The sequence below is a fragment of the Labrus mixtus genome, chromosome 16 (genome assembly GCF_963584025.1).
Source record: "Labrus mixtus chromosome 16, fLabMix1.1, whole genome shotgun sequence".
NCBI classification, from domain to species: Eukaryota; Metazoa; Chordata; class Actinopteri; order Labriformes; family Labridae; genus Labrus; species Labrus mixtus.
The window spans coordinates 10,289,309-10,311,455 of record NC_083627.1 but is presented as its reverse complement, the minus strand read 5'-3'; the positions used below and the strand labels follow the sequence as shown (position 1 = coordinate 10,311,455).

General features: G+C 41.0%; 1 protein-coding gene across 2 annotated transcripts in view; it reads right to left on the bottom strand.

Moving 5' to 3' along the window:
* hivep3a (HIVEP zinc finger 3a) overlaps positions 1 to 21,253 on the bottom strand; it is a 40,874-nt gene extending 19,621 nt beyond the window's left edge. The window contains exon 1 of one of the 2 annotated variants that reach the window (XM_061059947.1): positions 21,214 to 21,253. The gene's annotated coding sequence lies outside the window, so the exon portion shown is untranslated. Of the gene's footprint in view, positions 1 to 2,084; positions 2,341 to 21,213 lie in introns of those variants that run through there. The other variant, XM_061059946.1, reaches the window with a different exon arrangement.
* Between the last annotated feature and the right edge of the window lie 894 nt (positions 21,254 to 22,147).

The window sequence follows — 22,147 nt, the reverse complement described above, 5'->3', positions numbered from 1 at the left end:
ATTTACAATCACTTCCTGGTCTAATCGGCCAGAATAATTAAAAACACCTGAGTGGGTGTAAAGAGGCTTTGAATCTTAGGACAGGTTTACACAACGATTGCAGCCTAAAATGGTAACCCTTTGTCGCGTTTTGGCAACCTTTACATGAAATTGGCGTTTTGGGTGCCTGAAAACAAAGAATTTTAAAATCGGGTTCCAGAGTGCAAATTTAGTTTAAAAACTGAACTGTTTCCGTCACCATGTTTATGTTGCAACTTTACGCACACCCTCATGACGTGCATGTGGACTACAACAGCAATGGCGGACTCCTGAGTTCTGTTTTTGTTGTTGAAAAACCCAAATCGCTTTATCCGCTTTGTACTCGCTTTAGGGTCACTTGGAGTAGCTACCCAAACTCTTTGTCCGTCCTCACATATGTTTCTGCGTTAGCCATTTATTTATGTTTACACCTCACCGCTCTGTAAAAGAAAAGGTATGTGCACGTATGGTTTCATTAAAGAAGTTACACGCCTTGGGGCGCTGGTGGCGCAGTGGTTAGTGCGCACGCCCCATGTATGGTGGATTCAGTCCTCCAAGCGGGCGGCCCAGGCTCAACTCCGTCCTGTGGCTCCTTTCCCGCATGTCATTCCACTCTCTCTCTCTCTTCCTGATTTCCGACTCTATCCACTGTCCTGTCTCTCCAATAAAGGCCCCAAAAGCCCAAAAAACATCTTGTGGAAAAAGTAAAAAAAAAAAGAAGTTACACCGCCAACTACTGGCCTGGTATGTATACTACAGTGTTTTAGTCATTTTTGCTGACCTGTGTGCACGGCAGTTGTTATCAAAACGTTCTCTTCTGAACACATACCTTTTTTAAAAAAACGAAAAAAAAACAAATTGTTTCAATGGATCATTCTCTTGTAAAATTTCTGTTTGACTACCTGGGAAGGCTTGAAATCTTCAGAATCTGCAAAACTCTGCATAGAAGTTTATGCAAGTTTCTTAAGTTGTTGAACTAGCCACCATGATTTTTTACATTGGAGCAATTTAAACAGGATTATGCACATAACGTCCCCCTCAGCCTCCTTGTGATGTTACCCCATTTTACACCTTATATAACGGGAATTAAATATGTCATCAAAGAATGAACAACTTCGAGTGCAGAAGTGTTTGTTTTCCACTGCAAAAAGAGTCAAATGCATAACAAAACAAAAAAAAGGTTTTTATTTTCATCCTACATTTTTAAAAAGGGATGCTCAGAATAATGTGGGAATTTAATTTGATGATGAAACACAATGGAAACAGCATGCTAATTTGGACTGATCTCGCCTAAAGGGTCATATAGCAGACTCATCCGAACTAAGCAACAAATGCTGTGATCTGTTGTTGTGTCTCCAGCACAATGTCAGCTGAGGGTTAGCAGCGCTGTCAAGACAGACAGAGCAGCTTCATCAGCAGCCTGAGAGCGGCGCTCTCCAGGGAGACGGAGAGGAGAGCCCTCTGGGAGTGAGCGCATACACAGCCAGTCCTCTATGTGTGGGTGTGTGTGTGTGTGTGTGTGTGTGTGTGTGTGTGTGTGTGTGTGTGTGTGTGTGTGTGTTCACGCTACTCGGGAGTGTTCCCCAGTCAGTCCACAGGAGGACATGCCAAGCATAGGAGGCTGGATGCACAACACAGGGAGCTCATTCACTTCCAGTCTGAGCTGTGAGCTTTAAAACATACACACCCCACGAACGACTCACTATATGCACTTTTCATTTACACACAAACACACACACACACACACACACACACACACACACACACACACACACACACACAAACACACACCCTCACTGCAGAGGCTGCACTCTCTGCAAATGTTTAAAACAGCAAGAAAGACTAATTCCCTTACAAATCAGTTTGCTCCAATTCCACAAACGATGTTATTTCCCAGCACTCGCCACTTGCCTCATTCATGTAGCAGCCGTTTGCAATAACAAAGACCTGAATGGAGAAAATCTCCCCACCGTCCTCACAACACATCACGTCATTCACACCACTTCACACACACGTCAAAATCAGTACACAACAGAAAGAAAAAAATTATCAATGGCTTGTTTTACCTGGTAGCAGGTGGAGCTGCCCTCCGATTGTGAATGACTGGAAACGGGGGAGAGCGGAGATAGGCAGAGTGAGAGAGAGAGAGAGAGAGAGAGAGGTGAAGGGAAGGAGAGAGAGAGAGAGCGAAAAAGGATGAATGAGAGTGACGGTGAAGAGAGAGGGGCAATCGAGTCTCCGCTGTACGTGCACTGGGCTGATAAACAGGTAGCGGAGTATATTATGCGTATGAATGAGGAGGAGGGGACACTTTCTTGCTGTCTGTCTATCTCCACCTCTTTCACACACCCCCACCCCTCCCCGCCATCCTCTTTTAGTGTCTTTCTTTCAGGTCAAAGTGAAGTAGCAGCTCCTTATTTGGAAGTTGACGTAAGCTTGTGTTTCTTTTGGCAGCGGTCTCGGGCTGCACAGCTGGCAAAGCGGTGAGAGGTAGAGGGGCATGGGGAGCGCTCGGTGTTTTAATTTGAAAGGAAAGAGGAGGGTGCAGGGGGGGGTTACTTGATATTTTTTTAAAAAGACAATTTCCCCATTCAGATCTAATTTTCCAGCATTGGTGGAGAGGTATTGCTGCTGCTGCATTCTGAGAAAACCCTGGTCATTTTGGAAACACACAAGGATCCACATGGGGGGAAAAAAACGGAACAGGGATCCAGTTTTTCTGAGTGCAGCTCTGGAGAATGTCCACACACCACAGCGAAGCGTTCACGCTCCTGCCAGGGGTCCGGCTGAAATGAGTCCAGGCAGCTCTGACATCACTCTCACACGCTCTTTTTATGCCATTGGTTTTTTTTGTTTTTTTTCCCCCACTCAGCCAACTGGCTTTCCAGCAGCATGCAGACATGTGGAGCAGTGAGGGAATACCAGCCGGTGGGCTGAAGGCAGGCGGTCAGCCGCTCATCTGGCTGGGCGTGAAAAAAGGGGAAGCTGAGAGGGGAATGGAAGCGAGCCCAGGGTGTCCATCCTGCACCAGGCACAACAGAGAGTCCCCTTGTGATTAGGCTCCAAATTTTGAAAATGATTTGTGTAGGCCAGCTCTGTGACTTACATGTTTGGATACAAGCTGCTGATATACAATTCCTTATTATTATAGCTATAAACAAACACTGAAGAATCTATTTTCACTTCAGCTGAATGATTCACTATGTATACTACTACACCAGTATAATCTATATTTTCCCTCTAAAATTACTGTCACTATCGATGATAAAAAGTCCCACAATGATGCTAGTTTAGCCGCTAAACTCCCATATTTATGAATATTTTTGTAAATTAACTATAGCATACCATACCAACATCAAACACTTTTAACACTATAATTATTCAGGAGACGCATATTTTATTTGGGACACATTCAGTTTCCCATGGACATGATCAAATCACCACCTGTGGCTCCCTGGGGACTCACTTCATTGAAACACTATTAACATCACTGCAGCAACCAATCATTTGAAAAACAAACTCCACATGTTTACTCTAATGTAACAATATGCAGCATGTGTTAGTCTATAGCCACGTCCAGCCCCAACAGTTAATTACAGTTTTACATTGTAGACCCCAGAAAACAAAATAAATCTAAACCAAAACAATTACACAGAAATACTATTGTGTTGCAGAGACAGTCCAGGGTGTACCCCGATGACAGCTGGGATCCGCTCCAGCCCCCCGGCGACCCTGAACGGGAAAAGCAGTACAGATACAGTAATGGATGGATGGATGTAATGTTTGAGCCTTGTCAGACGAGAATTTCTGTCACTGTTAGGACAGACCATAAAGGTATTCTATCTAAACCCGACAGTCTAATAAAGTTAAGTTGATCTTCAGGCTACAAGTGTTGCTGGAGCTTTTTGACCTCTTCAAAACTTTCACTCTCCATACACCTTGGTATTGGTGCCAGAAAGCCCAGAAAAGAATACACGTTTCTTATTTTAAGAATCGTAAGATAACATCCTCAACATTTATGACTAATTACTGTTTACTGAGGCATAAAACTGCTGAAAATAAAGATGGTTTTTCCCTTTTAAAATATTTCGGTTTGTTGTCATATTATTTTAGTATGACATGTCGGCTAATATTGGCTCAGTAAATCAGTCTTACTCCACTTGTCAGCCTTTTTGGAGGTGACAGAGCTGCCAGTGTTGAGCTGTTTCACAGGGGAGGTGTGCCTCTGTGCAGCTGGGATTTGTCTGGATGGCCTTGTCACAGTGTGAACATCATGCTTCCAAACACACTTTTCTCAACACGAATATTTCTCTTTGTTAGGAATGTAGGGCGAGGAAGGGCTGGAAACAAAGAGATAAGGTCTCTCAATACCATCCTTTTTCGCCAAACCCAGTACTGTGAATTTACTTTTACTACCTACAGCAATACAAATACATTAACATTTAGCAGGGGCTTAATAGAAATGATGGGCTATTTTAAAGACGCAGATGAGGATAAAACTGCAGTTTCAGATATGAAACAAAGCTTTTATTATTATGTTTGTATTGTTGTTGTTAGATTTACTATCTGTTATAATCACCAACAGCACATACTTCGCCTTTTTATTTGCAACACTGATGAGAGCCCATTTTGTAATCAACCGTAAAACTGAAACATAACAAGAGCGTTTGTATACGTAAATGTCAGGATGTTTGAGTTTAAAACAGGTCAAACAGAGATATAAAACTTTGTGTTTTCATTTCGTACTGTCCATCTGATCAATCATGCGATCTCTATCAGTGATACGTTCAATAGCAGGAAAAGGCCAGAAAGAGTGCAGGATTCAAGGAAAAGCCTGAGGGAGAGTCAGGTTTTGACGCCTCTGGCTGGATGTCAAAACACAAAAAAAATCAAATAGAAAATGTTATGTCAGAGTTTATTCTTTTATCTTTCCTGCTGCACAAACAACTTAAGGATAAATTCTTGGTCCTCTCTCTCTTTAAGCGATGCCCTGCCATCTTATCATTCACCATCAGAAAATCTAATTTTAATGTTATGCTGATGTTGCAGCTCTATCTGTCATATCTATTATCTGCATGCAGAGGCAAAAACAAACTTAAGTTCCCACCATTGAAAACTCTTGTTTTAGACTAACCTGTTAATCACTCTTCGAAGTTAATTTCCTTAGGTAGATTGTGTTAAGGTGTTGGTGACAATGACTACATCCTGTGGTTCAACAAGGCTGTTTCTTGGCTCTGTGTCACATGTCAGAGGGTCTTCCTTCACATGTGTCCCTTAAGGACCTGACACACCAAGCAGACGCCAAAGAACTATTGGCAACAAAGGCAGCCTCCCTCACGTCTTGGCCAAAAAGTTGCACTAGAACACACTGCAAAGACTACAGACGACGGCCAACCACCGCGTACGTTCTACGCATGCGTGAGGGGCGGCGGTAGCTGGTTGTCATGATATGAGAAGACCATTTTCACACCGCTGTCGCGCACCACTCGTATTATAGGTAGCCTACTAATCGAGAATAATGCCTGATAAAAAATTTGAAAATGGCGCTGGCAACAAATAAGGAGAAACCGCACTAACGGGTGAAAGCATGGATACTAACAGTGGCATGCTCAAGGGGCTTTCCTGAACCTCTGTCGAGAGCTGGAGATAAATGAAACCTCCCAACAGCCAATCAGAGAGATACCTCTCACCGACGGCGATTCAACATGTCGAATCGGACAAAAAAAAAGGCTGATGGGGTCCGACCTGGGGCTACGGGTAGTGACGGAGCATGACACACCGCAAAAGCTTTGGCGACAACCGCTCACCGACGGTCAAACTAGGACCGACGGCCAACAATCTCCTTGGTGTGTCAGGGCCTTTAAAGACTACTAAGACAGCAGAATGGGTCACAGCATCCGCTCCATGCAGGGTGGTCTTGTCATGCATATTCACTGTCAGTTTAAAATTGTAACTGCTTCTTTGATGTGTAACACAGCTTTGGAGGTGCATACTGCACATTGAAAATATAGAAAGCAAAGAGGAAGAGGGACTCTTTTATGTACAGTTCATGTACATGGCTTTAAAAATAACAGTGTGTCTGGATCTTCAACCTTGATGTGTATCTTTCTGAATGTTTGCGTATGTGCAAACCCAGCCATAAAATCCAACATAAATATAATCAGAACCTCAGCCCACCACTTTCCTCCCTCCAGACAACAAGACACAGACAGACCAGAGACCCCATCATCCATACAACCAGCAAGGGGTTACCCCTCTCAACCTCAGCCTGCCCTGATGGCCACAAAAACTGCAGTTTGACTGACACGCTGGATGCTACACCGCCGAGCAGAGAGAAAAAACCTTGTGAGCCCTAAAAAGTGTCTGCATATAAAAAGGCTCCACTTGCTGGACGAGCTGCCTTCCTAACAGTAGACGTTGTTGACAGATGTTGTGCAGAGCCCAGCTGTGGTGGGTGGTGCTGGTTCAAACCCTACTACCAAATGTTCCAATAACATACTTATTCCATGTATGTACAAATGTACCTTTATGGACTAAAGAGGCCTGCATGTGTACTCAAGGTGTAATAATTCAGTTTTTTACTTTGCACCACAGCACTGTAACCACATAGCCCACTGCCTTCTCAAGACACTCCCAATCCACGTACCATTCTCTCTGCATAACATTTTTACAAGTAATTATTACATCAAAGAAGTGGACAGCAAGATGTTGTTTTTTTTTCCAAGAAAGGGTTGAATTGTGGGTCCTTGTTGAAATGAAACTAGTAAAACAGATACAGTATTAAAGGTTTAAAGGTCAGTTTAAAGGTCAGTGTTATTTTTGTGTTGCATCTGTTTTCCTGTTTTCAAAAACGGCTATGTGTTGAGATTCCACAAATATTTTATCTTACTACCTTTTCGCTTTCAGTCAGACTGTGCTTAAAAATGTGCTCTTGTATTGTTTGTTACCGGTTCTGTGTTGTATTAACTGAACTTTAAGTTGAATAGAATACCATCAAGATGTTGAACATTCATTCACCACACAAATAAAATAGTTTTAGCAATTATTTATACTTACTGTCTGTGGAAACATTAAATCTAATTTAACTACTTACATTAAAAAGTTGCAAAAAAAGATAATTATATAAAATATATATACATATATTTTTTTTTACTTTAAAAATGTCTATCTTGTAATTTTTTACATGTTTTTCTTTCAATTTGATATTTTTCTACATTTTAAAAACATAGTTAGATGTTATAGTAACCATTTATATCTCAAGGGATGCCCAGACCATCCCTGGCCACACCTCTGGACATTCCCTTCCCCCCCTTCCCCTGCACCCCCCCTGCCATGTCTCTGTTCGACCCTTGGGTTTTTCGCACCACAGTTTGAGAACCACTGCTATGACTATGTTCCTGAAATAAGATTTAAAATATCAAAAAACATCAGGTTCAATTGACTCGTTACCCCTGCATCAAGATATCCGTTGTATTGCCGTGTTATAGCCAATACACAGCACTACTGGTTATCTCTGCATATGAACAAATCCCTCAAACAATGAGCGATCAAAATCACAGATGGACACAAAGGAGTATCAAAAGATAATGTTTGAGGAATGTATGTTTGCAATGATTAACTAGTGCTGCAGCAGCTGCTTTATAAAGAGCCTGCATTGACTTGTTATTAAGATACAGAAAAGTGGTATACTTGTCTGTGCTTCTGTTGTTTTTGTGTATCTGGGGATTCGAGTGATATTGTAACTATTTGTTGGAGGTAAATCAGTTTTAGATGTGAATTAGAAATCAGATACTGATGCTGCATCATCCTTTACAGGACACTGATATGCATAGACAGATGTTAAACATGGACCACCATAGCATTAACACTTTTTTTGAACCGTTTCAGGCGATCATGCTCTGCATACTGATCTTCACGGGTGGCCTACAACCACAGACCTATATCGAGCCAGGAAAAACCCTGCTTACACTACGCTGGACACTGGCTGATGTTTCCGCACCTCCTTGGTCAGCAGCACAGGCTGATGAGTCAATACTTTGTGGCCGTACATTACAAAAGCAGCAGAGGAAAGAAGTGGACTAACTCTATGTATTCTGTACATGAGACTTAAAAAACAACAACACAGTTTACAAAAAATCAGCGGTCATAGAAAAACTGGAGATTCCTCTTCTGCATTGTAACCCAAAGAATATCCTACAGGTAAAATAAGGGTAATCACTATAAATAAAATGAGTTCTATTCATGTCTGCAGACAGATGCTCACCGACAGACTCATTTGGACAAAAGTGAAGAAAGCATTTGGTCTATTTTGTCTAGCAGAAAACTAAATCAGGAACATGAAAAATGGCACAAAGGACGTTAGAATGGGAAGCATTGTGCAAGAGAAGAGAAAACAAGTCGAAAATAGAGAGATTTCTAAATATAGTCAAAAATGAGACGCCACCTGCTATATTTGTCGTCACATCTAAGTTAAGCCATTTCTCTAAGTGTTTGTGGTTCAGGGTGAGTGTAGGTTTTCAGTAAGGCCGCCGCCTGAAACTGACACTGTTTGTATTCAGTCATCAAAACCACGATGACAAAAGAATGATATTAAAAGGCTACACCTACAGCTAAATCAATAGCAAACATCCCACAGGGCTGTGTGAAGCAATACTTCTGGACTTCCTACTTCCTGGTGACGTAAATACCTGAACAAATTTCAACTTCTCCAGTTTTGAGAGGGTTATATTCTGAGCCCTTAAATCCCATTTAAATAAAATAAAATAAATCTGTGACATCAGGACATTTCTGTGATGCTTTACACTCAGCAGCTTAAGTCTTTGTTTTTGTCATGCTTTTTCAAATGTCTGTTAAACAAAGCGTACACTACTTATTTCCACTTCATCATATTAACAATAGAAAATTGTTTGGTTTTTTTACTGTAAAATGCCCGATGACAGTGATGACACATTTGGATGAGTGACATCAAAAGCTACGTTTCCAATTTTGTATAGTCAGCGGAATCTCTGCACTTTTGTTTTCTTTATCGTTATAAATCAAAACTTTGATGAAACTACAGTGTAGACTTTTCACAAACTGAGTCTGATAATGAAGCACTTTTTTTTATACTGGTAGGCAAGTTAACTCCTGAGGTCTCCTCTAGGGATGTGTGTGATTGGTTGTCTTAAAGCAACACGCTTCGACACCCACTGAAGGTCTCTGAGTGCAATTGCACTGCTGTTAACATACAAAGTGCTGTTAACGCTTTGCCCTCATCGACAATGTGCATGTGTTCACAAACAGTCATGACCACGGCTACAGCATAACCATAGCTTAAGGGCTACATTGGAGAGGGTAACTTATGGCATGCTAATTGAGATAGCTGGAGTTGGCATCTCGTAGCACAGAGGTTTGGCAGGATTTTGATCTACAAAATGGAGATGAAGTTGTTTGTTTGGCTGTGTAAGGTTGTCCTGGCACCACTCTTGAGCAATGCATAACCACATTCAGCACAGGCATGTGGATGGGAATCTGCTTGAAGGACCAAAGCCTTGTGGTGCTAGCTCCTTTAACGTTAGCCACACTTCACAATCCAATCTGACATTGTTTAGCCTTGTTAAAAAAAAAATGACTGTGCTCATTTTGCCCTGTTGAGTTTCTTACCTTTGGACTCGTCAACAAGTCTGAATTTAATGGACTTTGAAATTAACTGCCTAGGACAATCCCCGGTCCTCCTGCTCCCCAAACTATATGGATCTAGAATAATGACAGGTTGAAAAACGTCATGCAGTTGTTGCATCATTTTTCTGGATGTAGAGACGTGAAGCATCTGAGCTGCTGCTAGCTTTTCGGTACCGAGCTGGTTTGTGTATCATGTATTTGATTATTGTTCAAGATATTTGTAACAGAAGCAAAATCCTCTGCAGAGATTCCCCCCCCTCTCCAAAACAAAAGTCAACAGTCATTAAAATCTTTTTGAAGACTGATCATAGTGAGTAAAAGTGACATTGACAAATTGAAAAGCTCCTATGTGGACCTTCAGTTTTCATCGTTCCCTCTGATGAATCCTGAGGAGATGATGACCTTTCACGCATCGATAAGACAGCTGCACATCAACCAGTCCACCTCTATAATAAGTCAACAAACTCCATCTGCTGATGAAGACAATGTACGATACGGCCAAAAGCCTCTGAAGAAGCTGCTCACTGAGTCTTGGGTTGGGAGTGTTTTGTCAAACTGCAAGGTCCGAAGTTGTCTTTCTATTCAAAATGTGATACACAAAACTTTAGCCTCTTCTGTGTCCATTTTTCAAAGAGATGATTTTGATCTGTGTTAAAATAAGAAAATAAATCAGTCTGAAAGATGCATGTGGTAAAGAGCTGTTCATAAAGTTCTTAATTAAACTTGATGAAATCTGGTTTTTTCAGGATTCTGCCATTAATATGAGACTTTAAAAAATGAAAGCATTCTCAAACACATATTTATTCCAGGGATGTCTGTGGTTACTTGTCTCTGTGTCGATTAAAGAGAATTTAGAGTAGTTGATTTTCTAAAGGTAAGAAAACACTCATAAAACTTTCAAAATTAGGCACATTATATTTAACGAGGCTAAACACCATCCAGAACCAGATTTCATGACGCCTATTTAATTACATTTCTATTTCAAACAGTTAATAAAATTCTTCAAAAGCAAAACTGACAGCTGTTGAAAATGAGGCTGAAATGTGTTGCATTACTCTCCTGGGGGTAAACTATGAAAAATGTGTTTGCCGAGTGTGGCTAACGTTAGCAGTGCTAGCACCTAGGGCTGGGCGGTATGACCTCAAATCAACGTCACCATTAATTGAACATTTGACCTCGATTACGATTAATGAAGGATTATTTGTTTTCTGACCTATAGTTCACTGACATGGTCTCTACTGCTCAACTATTAAAGCTGGGATATTTTTTCTCATGAAAGAGTGCATATCTGATGAACTATGTATTGGATATTTTGAACTGAAATCAAAGCATCGCTTGAAATGAAAACGACACATTTTAGTTTTAAAGTAGAAATTAACTTCTCTGAAACAGTAGAAAATAAATAACTTGCATTTCTTGCAAACAGTTTTTACACTGTGTTTAAATTTGACTTCTTTTTGTTCGTGTCGTTTTTCCTAAAGACAAAATGTGTCCAAACGACGGACATTGCTTCCATGTCACTGATTGGACGTGTCACTGCCCTGAAAATAATCAAAATAATCGACATCGATAATGTCGATCCCGATTAATTTTCGATTAATTTCCCAGCCCTACTAGCACCGCCAGCCTTGAGTTGTCCTTGCAGATTAACGTCTTTATGCCTGTGCTAAATGTGGTTTGCCAGTTTACCTGTGTCTCTCCAACGAGATAGCATTCGTCCATTGTGCTGGTTTACATCTGGGCAGTAGAGCAGAGAAGACAGGCCCATTGGCAGCTACAGTAGTGGTGGGGTGCAGTGTGTGGGAGGTGGTTGGGGCTGCGTTAACAACATTTACCTGGCATAATGGGGCTACTAATAATTGGTTCAACCGAATCAGGGGGACAATTTTCCATTGTACATTTGATTAATCTGGCTCATCCCTCATAAATAAGCATTGATTTTGATCAAAAAGAAAGAAAATGATGTATCATTTACTTTTGCCTTATTGCCCGGCACTACCTTGCAACACTCTGTTCAATTACACAGACTTTGGCCTTTAGGAAGAGACAGAGGCTCGGGCTGAGGTGCCATAAAGATGTTTCAAACCAAATCACCTCCAATATGAGAGCAGTGAGAGTGCAGCCAGGGAGGACAGCCAAATCAGGAAGCTAATGGAAACCAGTGAATAGCTGATAACAACCACATGCAAAGTCTTCACGGCAGCCTGAACGTGTGTGTAACTCTGCGTGATGTGATATAACTCACATGGATCGATACTAACACAGTTGAGTGTGGTGCATCTGGCCGGGCTGTGCGCTGGGTTAAGCAGAGCATTAAAAAAGTACCATCCCAAGTTTGTTTTATTTCAAGCAAAAGTAACAAATAAGTCTTTAGTAGAACATTTATTGGAGAGGACGCCCATTTTTTTTGCAGAAAACACAGTTCGGCTATAACTTAAAATAACTAAAACATTTTTTTTTACTGAGCTGGGCTTTAAATGCGAACCAATCTGCTTGCATTGCAAGGTGATGTAATGCAGGGAGAGAGCAGCCATATGTTCTCTTATTTCACCAACAGTGAATCAACAGACAAGGATGAGGCCGGCTGCCAAAAGCGTCTGCCTGTCCAAGAATCTATATCATCCTCACAGAGAGACGGGAGGAGCTATAGTGTTACAGTGGGCAGCCGTAATATTTTGACACACACTCTCACGATGCAAAGCAATAATCGGAGGACGTGGCTGCCTGTGATACTGAGGTCTATACCTGTAGTCCACCTGCTGAGTCAGCAGTTTGCCTGCGTTTGGAACTAGCAGCGCTGCAGTCTCTATCACAGGAGGATCATGGGCAATGAGCCTACTGTGGGACAAACGGAGAAAAATTTGCAGTTACGTAACACAACACAGCCTGCGGTGTAGCACCGTATATAGTCTCTGTGCTCGGAGACAACACGACCACGAGCGACGGTGGCAATGTCGACAGGAGCGTACAGAGGAAAGGTTATTGTGTCCCTATGAGACTTTAAACAGGACACTAATGATGCTGCGTTCAACGAGTTCACATGAAAACAATGAACGAAACGACTACAGAGAATCATGACCTGGCGAGTACATTAACGCTACCGAAAATTCAGGCAAAATAACATCGCATCAATTTTAAAAAGTATTTCTCTTAGGACTAGGACCATTTTTTAAAAGAGATATATATTTTAAAAGGTAATAATGCAGCGACTGATCCTAACACACAGAGGGCTTTGATAGGTCAATTATTCAATGAGCTGATTGTCAGGAAACAAATAGCCAAAATTTAAATACAATAAAAAATCTAAATGCATTGAGATGCTGTCATGTGACCTGTCATTGGCTGATAAGATATTTGCAATAAGGAGCAGTTGAAGAACTGTACCGTGGCCGCTGAGTGTATATCACCCATCAACTTTTTGCTCCAAAATATTGAGATATGATTTTTGGTCCATATCGCCAAGCCCTACCTGGGGATTGTGAGTAAATGCGAGGGGGGGGGATGAAGCGATTAACTGGTTTTAATAATAATCATGCTTTAAAAAAGGTCAACAGTTATAAATCAGTTCTACTTTTTTGCATTTTTATATAATACAATGACATAATAATGAGAACTGGTTGTAGCCAAAGACCTGATTGAGCTTTGTTTATTAAGAGGTTTGGACAACAAGCAGAGCTCAATGCCAAACAAGGAGACTGAGTCAAACATTGATATGTGATACTGAAACGGTTATTAAACCATATTCATTGTGTAGAATAATAGATGAAGAGTTCATTTGGGAGAATGTTTTTGAAGTCTCCACAAAGGTTAAAGAACACACACACACACACCGAGGAAGGCGTACCATCCAATGTTCACCATCACTAGCAGCGGCTATCTTGATAACTTGCATGTGGGTCATTGTTTACAGTCTGACTTGCGTCGGGAGACATGAAATTTGAGCTGGAGTTCAACAATAACGTCATCCACTGGATTACTGTCTGACATCATAAGCAGATATCTGTTTATAGAGAAGAATACAATCTTAATTGTCGTCAGCGGATGGGTTCAGGGATTTCATTCCACTCAGACTCTTTTTTTTCCTGCATAAACACAAAGCTTAGACGTCACTGCTCGATATAAGTCAGACTATAAACAGAAATTTGAACGCCACTGGTATACCAAAAATCTTGTCCCTTGCCTACAATTATCTGTTTATAGAGATTATGTTCAATCTGATTGGAAGAGATTGAACATAATCTTTTCTTTGAAGTGATGACATAATAATAACAATCAAATACAATTTTAGCATTGTATAAAATATGTTTGAAGGGATCAGGGACTAAGTTGGACATGTGGGTGCATTCAGTGTGCGTATGTTTGCGTGTATGCCCGTCCGGTATTTGTGAATGAGAAGTGCAGCTGATCGGCCTTCTGCCTGACAGGCTGCGCCCTCAGCGGGGGTCACACAAACCAGAGGCCCTTCCACCTCGCAGAGCAACCCAAGCTGGGTCCATACGCTCGCCTCCAGGGTCACTGTAGGTATCCAACCCCTTCCAGAAAACTGCAAATCAGCCAAGGGCCTAACCACTCACAGCGAGCTCGCACATGCTCGAGTCCCATGCATCTCCACACACACACACACAGACACACACACACACACACACACACACACACTCGCATGCACACACAAAGACACCCTGCAGGTAATCATGACACTAAACGCCCAAACATAAGGTGTTCACAGAGCACACGTGCACATCTTTGTGCCAACACATTTTCCTGTGCACGATCACAAGGTGACGACGTAAACACAAAGGGCGAGTGCATCCTTTCATTAACAAGGACGAGAGTCAATTTCCGCTCCCGTCGACATCGGATGGGTGCCGGCAGAGAGGAAATCTGTTCGCTTACGGCAGTTGTGACATTTAAGCTCGTGTCTCTGCGGCTGGGGGAACTCCTAAAGATTGATGACCAGGGCCACCATAGGGTCCCCCTGCTACATGACTAGCTGGAATGTTGTCACCCTTATCGTTGGATGTGTGTGTATGTGCACCACACATCCTATTTCGCATGTGAGTGCTGGTTACAAGACACATCTTAAATCATAAACACAAGGTTTTGCACGAGGAGTCTATGATTTATTACCGCTGTAGCTGCTTGGATTTAAAAAAATGTGCTTTTGCAGGTTGGAAGGAAAGAACATGAAGTTTGATGATGTATTGCATTGGGAAGAGATTTGTTCCAATGAGAGTAATGCAAGTTCAGCATTATGTACAGTAACCACTGTAGGGAGTGGTGAATGGTCATTTCCTGCTTCCTATTGAATCTGTAGTGATTCAGGATTAATGTTCTGATGTCCTGAGCTGGGGGAAGCTCGAATACACACACTGACTTCCTTACTGTATGTAGAGTTCTTATGTTCATTTCAGTAAGTGTAGATTAATTATATATTTAAGTTAATGTTAATGTTACCAGATGGCCATATGTGTTCATAGAGAAGAGATCAAATTGATTACTATTTAAACAAATAGAATGACATATAATTGTTGGAGTCTTTTTGTCTTCCTTTTGTTTTTCCAATGGTTTTTATGAACAGGAAGTTAATTAAAGTACATGCTTCTTGGAACCAGATTTTTATTAACTTGTTCTGTGATCCTTCTATTTCACTTTTATTTTCCAATTATAGAATTTGAATAATTTTTTTTTTATTATTTAGACATATTTTCTGCATGACTTTTTGTGTTTAGACAAACTTGAACTTTGGGCTTAATGCTTCCAAAGAAGGCCAGGGTATGAGTAAAACAAACGTATCCATATAACAGAGTGTAAAGGCTAAAATGTTCAGTATAGGCAACTTCTCACTTCCTACTTCCCAGGTCCCTACGCACAACTCAAACACTGTCTTATGAGGAGGTCATTTCGGCTTCAATATTTTTTGAAATGTGCAAAATGATGTCCTAATTATGTCTGGAGTGTGCAACCACGAGAGAGAGCAAAAGCTTTTTGTTTACCAGAAACAGCTGTTAGCTACATGTCCATGTCATGGCTGCTGGCTGAAGCATAGCACTTCCAAAACTTTTTGTACCCATGAGTTATGTAATCCCAAACTAAAGATGCCTAGAACTCTTATATTGTTTATATTGGAAAAACATTATTGGAGGAATTGAACATCATCGATAAATACCACTTTGTCTTCAAAGAGTTCACACTTGGGCATTTATGATTCCTATTCCCAGTTTTCTCCTGGTTGAATCACCCCCTCACCCGCAAGACTGTTTACTCAATGTTTCACTAAGGATCAGATTGTACGTCTTCTTGGCATATTCTCCCCGCGTTAAGTGCCTGAAATAGCGAGACGGACAACATCAGTGAAGCTCTAGAGATACAAGTGCCCTCACATTTCACCTGCTACCAAGGACACTGTAATGACTGACATGTGAGGGATGAGGCGCCCACTGGTGACTCCATAAGAACAGGCAGCATGAATATCAATGTTGTCCTGCTGCTCTCTGCTGAACAGAGGGATCTTTGACAGGGCCGTAGCAAAAAAACCGAGAGCGTGTGCCATTTCATAATGCATCAGCACGCCGTGGGACCTCAGGACACACTCTGAGACTCAGCACACCGCATCAGTGTTTACCGTACCACCACTGTACGTGTTCCGGTCCGGGCAGGGTTAACTCTCAGACTGGTCGCCTTTTGAGCCATTCCTCTCGTGGCCAGTGTGAAAAACCCACACACACACCTAAACATTCTTGCCCCAGTGGCAAACACAGTGAAAGCCGTTTGGGCTTCGGGCCTATCAGTTCCACAGTGAGGCCATTATGCTCCCACTTTAACACCCATGAAACATCAGTATCGATTAACACAACTCTGACCTACAGGGATCCACAACAACCTAACTGATAATGGCTATGACGATGGTTTAGATTAAGCTTCATAAACTGGAAGACCCATCAGACCCATCAGGTAAGTTGTTCTTCATAATTGCTTTGGAAATTGCTCTACATAAATAATCAATTTAACGTTTTTCCTGACATGTTGATACAGAAATATATTTTTTTAACGCAATGATTGATCAATGAATCAATCGATAGAATAGATAGGTTATATTGAAAATAATTATTAGATGCCGTCCAAATGGTTACAAATATATTCAACTACTGTAGAAGTATCCTGATCAGAATGAAAATACTTTTATAACTTTGATCGTTTTCAAATTAAGGCATGTCCTGTATAGTGGTAACTAGAGGTGGGGAAATAAATCAAGATTCTTATCTTCTGAGATTTTAAAAAGATTCACAACTTCCAAAAATCGATTTTTTTTGTTTGACTAATCAGTCGCTCCCTGCTAAGTGCTGAGGCTAGCCCTTTAACTCTGTAGAAAGCCAAATTAGACTTTGAAATCATGAATCCAGAATTGAAAATAGATTCTGAATCGAATCGTGACCCCAAGAATCGAAATCGAATCGAATCGTGAGACACCCAGAAGATTCCAAGCCCTGGTGGTAACAGAGCAAAGATTTAAGAATTTAAAAAGTAACATATTGCCTACCTTACAGTATCCAGTCGACCACTTATACTGCATTATAAACTCCTTTATCCACACATAGACTGAGACGCTAAATTCTTGCCAATTGACAGCCGTTATCGTTATCTCTTGGAAATTCCCCAAAAAACATGAAAAAAAGTGAGATTAACAACAACAAAAGACACAAAAGTCCAAACAGAAAATGAAAAGTCCAATCCAACGCTTACGTTTATCTTGTCCTTATTGCTTTTTAAATCCCAAAATGCTAGATTCTAAAGTTACATAATAGTGTCATTCATCATGCACTCCCTGACTGGTGATTTCTTTTGTCTTTCAAAATCCTCACAGTCCATCACAAAAACATGCCACAAAAAATGCCGTCTATAAATGTGCAGGCTCAGGTTTCACAAATGGTGGCACAAAATTCTGCGCTTCCTGGACAAGCCGTCCTAAAAGCCTAACATGACAGGAGCTGCCCCCCTGTACATCATCTGAGTGAGTGATTGATGCAGGAATACACAGTGGATTGTTATGTCCCCTTGCCGAGGTGGAAGACAACTTCAGGGGGAGAAAAAAATGCTAATAAACAGCCGCAGTCACAGCCACTGGACTTCTCCACTGAGCCTTTTCAGGAGAGAAACTCCCTGTCCAGGAGTCTGTCTGACACAAGAATGCTAAAAATCTGACCCCTTCACTGCAGACTGAGACAGAACAACAACATTACACAGTGAGATGTTACTCAGGTTCCAGTTAAAGGATGGGAGGTTGCCTGAAAGCACGAAGACTTTACTGTAAATATGCAAAGATGACGCCAACCTGAGTCATCGTCTGTGATGAAAAGCACCATGACAAAAACTATCTGCTTCACACAAAACCTGTCTCATTTTAACTCCTAAAACATTTTCTATTAAATACAGAATAACCTGTTGACTGGTTCTACCTGGTCCATAATGATTGGCCGCACCATGTCCATTGATTCCTGTTAATGGAAACCTATTACATCAGCACTATCAATACACCTTCCTGTTATAATATATTATGTTATCATTTGTAGGCATTTCCAAGTAATATGTAAGACTTCGTCTATTTACTGGGTAACTCAACAATGTCTCCATCGCATATGAACCTCATGTGATGGGAATGATTTTTTGGGATATTAGTCAAGACTTACCAAAGTATACATATAACATCGTTCAATTCATTGGCTGATCAATCAGATAGCAACTGTTAACCAAATACTGTGATGATGTAGGCATGAGTCAGGGTGCTTTAATGAATGATGTCTTTTGGCAGTGTGTATTTGTGTACTCGAGTATAAAGTTACACAGACTAAGCTGGCTACGACTCCATTGGTTGGTCCATGTAGCAAAACTGCAACACGACCAATCAAAACACAAGTCAATTGATTCATGTGTCTATCAGGGCGACATTTAGTCAACATAATTATGATTTAGACGGCTTTCATTTATCAAGTTGAAAAATGTTGAGTAGAGGTGGGGGAAAAAAATGATTCATGTAAAATTCAAGATTCTTCTGAGATTTTAAATAGATTCCTAACTTTAGTTTTTTAGGCTAATCAGTCACTCCCTGCTAAGGCTAGCTCTATAACTCAGTCGAATGCCAAATGGGGCAGCAAGAAATTCAGCCAGTCCCACAGATGACTGGAGTAGATCCTGAAGTATGTACTCATTCAAAGACAAACTTTGAATCATGAATCATGAATCCAGAATCGTTTTGAAACGAAAAATAGATTCTCAATCGAATCGTGACCCCAAGAATCAAAATCATTTGTGACACCTAAAGATTCCCAGCCCTAATGTTGAGTACTCACTGGTTTCTGTTATGAGAGGGTTTGATGCCTTTTCTGTTTTGTATCATTAAAATGTGAATACTTTTGGTTTTTTAGTTGTTTGCTTTAAAAAAAAACTTTAATAAAAAAAAAAATTCATAGATTTAATGTAAAAGGATCAATACTAGATTAATAGAGAGTGAAATGAATCATTTGCAGCCTTATTTGGGAACAGACACTCTCTCATTTTGATCAGACACTGTATATATCCAGACAGATAGCTGCTCAAACCAGACATGTGATGTCTTTGAAGGATAATTCTAAATCCTATGATCAACAAATCGCATTCACATGGAGCAGATGAAAAAAAAAAAAAGGACGCTGTTGTTGCACTGAGTGTTTTGCAGCAGAGCGATGTTGCGAGCCACTGCTGTCCTCAGATGCCCTCTAATCCAGCAAGCATCATTGCAATGAGGAGTGTTTTTTTTTAGAGCTGCAGACTTGATCCGCCCAGTAGCTCATTTTCTTGCTCTTTGCGAGAACATCCTCCTGCATATTTGTTTTGATTTCTAAGCAGGATAGAAAAAGTAAAAACCACATTTATGACGGAAAATCCACTGTAACATGGGAGGTAAGAGCTTATCCACTTGGGCACTATACTAACAACCAAATCAGCCCTCCAATTTAAGCTCAGTTATGTAATATTATCGGCGATTTGATCCTGCAACAAGACACACCACACACACACATCCCCCCCTCCTCCCCCACCCCCCCCCCCCCCCCCCACACACACACACACACACACACACACACACACACAGACACACACACACACACACACACACACAAAACAAAAACAACAAAAAAATCCGTCCTGAACGCTTCCGTTTCTCACGCATGATGCATGATGTCATGTTGGATTCCTTGGAAGCAGGTTGTGCAGAAATGACCGAGCAGCAGGAAGGCGTTCACGCAGGCAGTGTTGGAGCTGAACGCTTTCGTTTTCTGTTGCATGTGGGGAACGACAACGCCAAAAAATCTTCATAAACCACAAGTTTTTGTCCACTTGTGCTTTTTTTTTTTATTATTATTAGAAGTAGGCCTATAGAGTGTGGAACAGGACCTAATAATGATTATGTTTATGTGTCTATTCTGTATTCCTCAATGCAATTCTGCACTGTGATCTTTCACAAAAATAAAAGTAGTCAATTTAATTTTGAAAAGAAGGGAAAATATCTTGTTAGTGGATCCTATAGCTGCAAAAAAATACCTACAAATAATTTGTGAAATGACTTGATCTTAACGGGCATGCGCGCTTTTAGACGAAATATAGCCTGTTAAATGCCTTTTTTTTTTTTTGAATGGAGTTTCGTTTGCTATACTCACAGGTCGCACGCGATAATATAGCCCCATGCAGCACGCCAATGACCACAATTCATGATTTCACCTTTCAGGCTTTTAGTTTGCCTTATGGGACATTTAACATGAAACACACACACACAGCGTTTTCTTTTCAAAGCAGCAGCAGTGCGACCAGAAAATGTCGATTTACACAACACATTGGCAACATAAAGTCGAGTACTACAGTGTATGTTAAATCATGCAGTTCTCTTACTACGATCACAGTTAAGCTAAAAGCATTAACAACGTCCGCCAGAGGACGCCTTCAAAATAAAACTGCAACACAAATCTAGTCATTTAAATCACACTACTGTCCCAGCAGTAAGTTAGCTTTTTGTATATAATGTAAATTTTCTTTAATACCACGGCTTATAAACACGAATAACTTCCAACTGTGCTTACTTTACCAAGAGAGATACATTTAAGACGTTTATTTCGGAAGTCATTCACTTCCGGTCCCGCTACATGTGAATCTAGCCAGCTTGGCGCAGCTCGCCACCTCCTCCCTCTCTCAGACAATGAATGAAGCCAGCTCGGGGAATAAACTAACGTTAGCCCAGGACGGGTTCAGGTAGCCTAACACCCTACTTTCATGTCAACCTAAATACTCAAGAAACCGGACAGCACTCTCCTTTAGCTCTGGTACCGCTTCCCATCTTCACGTTAGCTACCTTTATCTTGATATCCCGCACATATAGCGTCAAGAAAAAAAACATGCTGAACAAGAATAATGCCCTACAATGTGATAATAAATAGTTAAACAAAACTACCAAACACAGGGTATTACTTAGGAATAAAGCGTCACCTGACACCACATATGAGCGTTCATTACCTGCAGGATGCTCAACTTCACTTCTCTGCGGTGCGGCCACGGCTCCACAAGCTGCGTCAAGTTACGCGACGTACGTCACGAGTGGACAGGAAAATGACAGATGTGACCTTCAAAATAAAAGTGTTAGCGTACAAGCATTAGGGCGTTGACAAAGCGTGGAGCTCAAACGCTGAAACAGTAGGCCACATGATATGTCAGACTCTTGCTTCATTTTAAAAATGTATATGTTGATTTACCTTCTGCACGTACTCGCCATACTCATCTGTTTTCAGTCAGAGCTCCATACTTTGATTTGTGATTTCATAGCCAAAAGTTAAGACCGGAAACTGTCTATTTCGTTTCAGCTAGTTTGATACTGGCATCTTCAGCAACACCTCATACAGTGCCTCAGATAATTCTAGTTTTCCTAATTCAGGGGTGGGCAACTGGCGGCCCGGGGGCCACATGCGGCCCCCATCAACCCTCAACGTGGCCCTCAGGTCAATTTTCACATCAGTTAATTTGAAGCATGAAGAAAACATGACAAAATCTGCCATGAAATCATTAAAACCAGAAATATGTCCATAATAATATTTGATCACTGGTATATGTTGAGTTAAATTTGAGACATAATTGACTGTAAACATTTTTTGTATCCTACAATTTGGCCCTCTGGCCGTGAGAATTAAATGAACGTGGCCCTTGCTGTGACCAAAGTTGCCCATCCCTGTCCTAATTCATCATGACCCCTCCAGCTGGTGATATCTGGCTTCATAGCCTATCATCAATGGATTATATTACAAACATATATACCATGTCTTTACTTTTTTTATCAGACTGGTAGAAGTAGTTTAGTTGTTACCGGATGGTCTAGTCCAGATGCTGTACTGGCAGTTGAGAGTTTATGCTGCAATTTGCCCTCGCACCAGCATCTCCATTATAAACGCAGGGTACA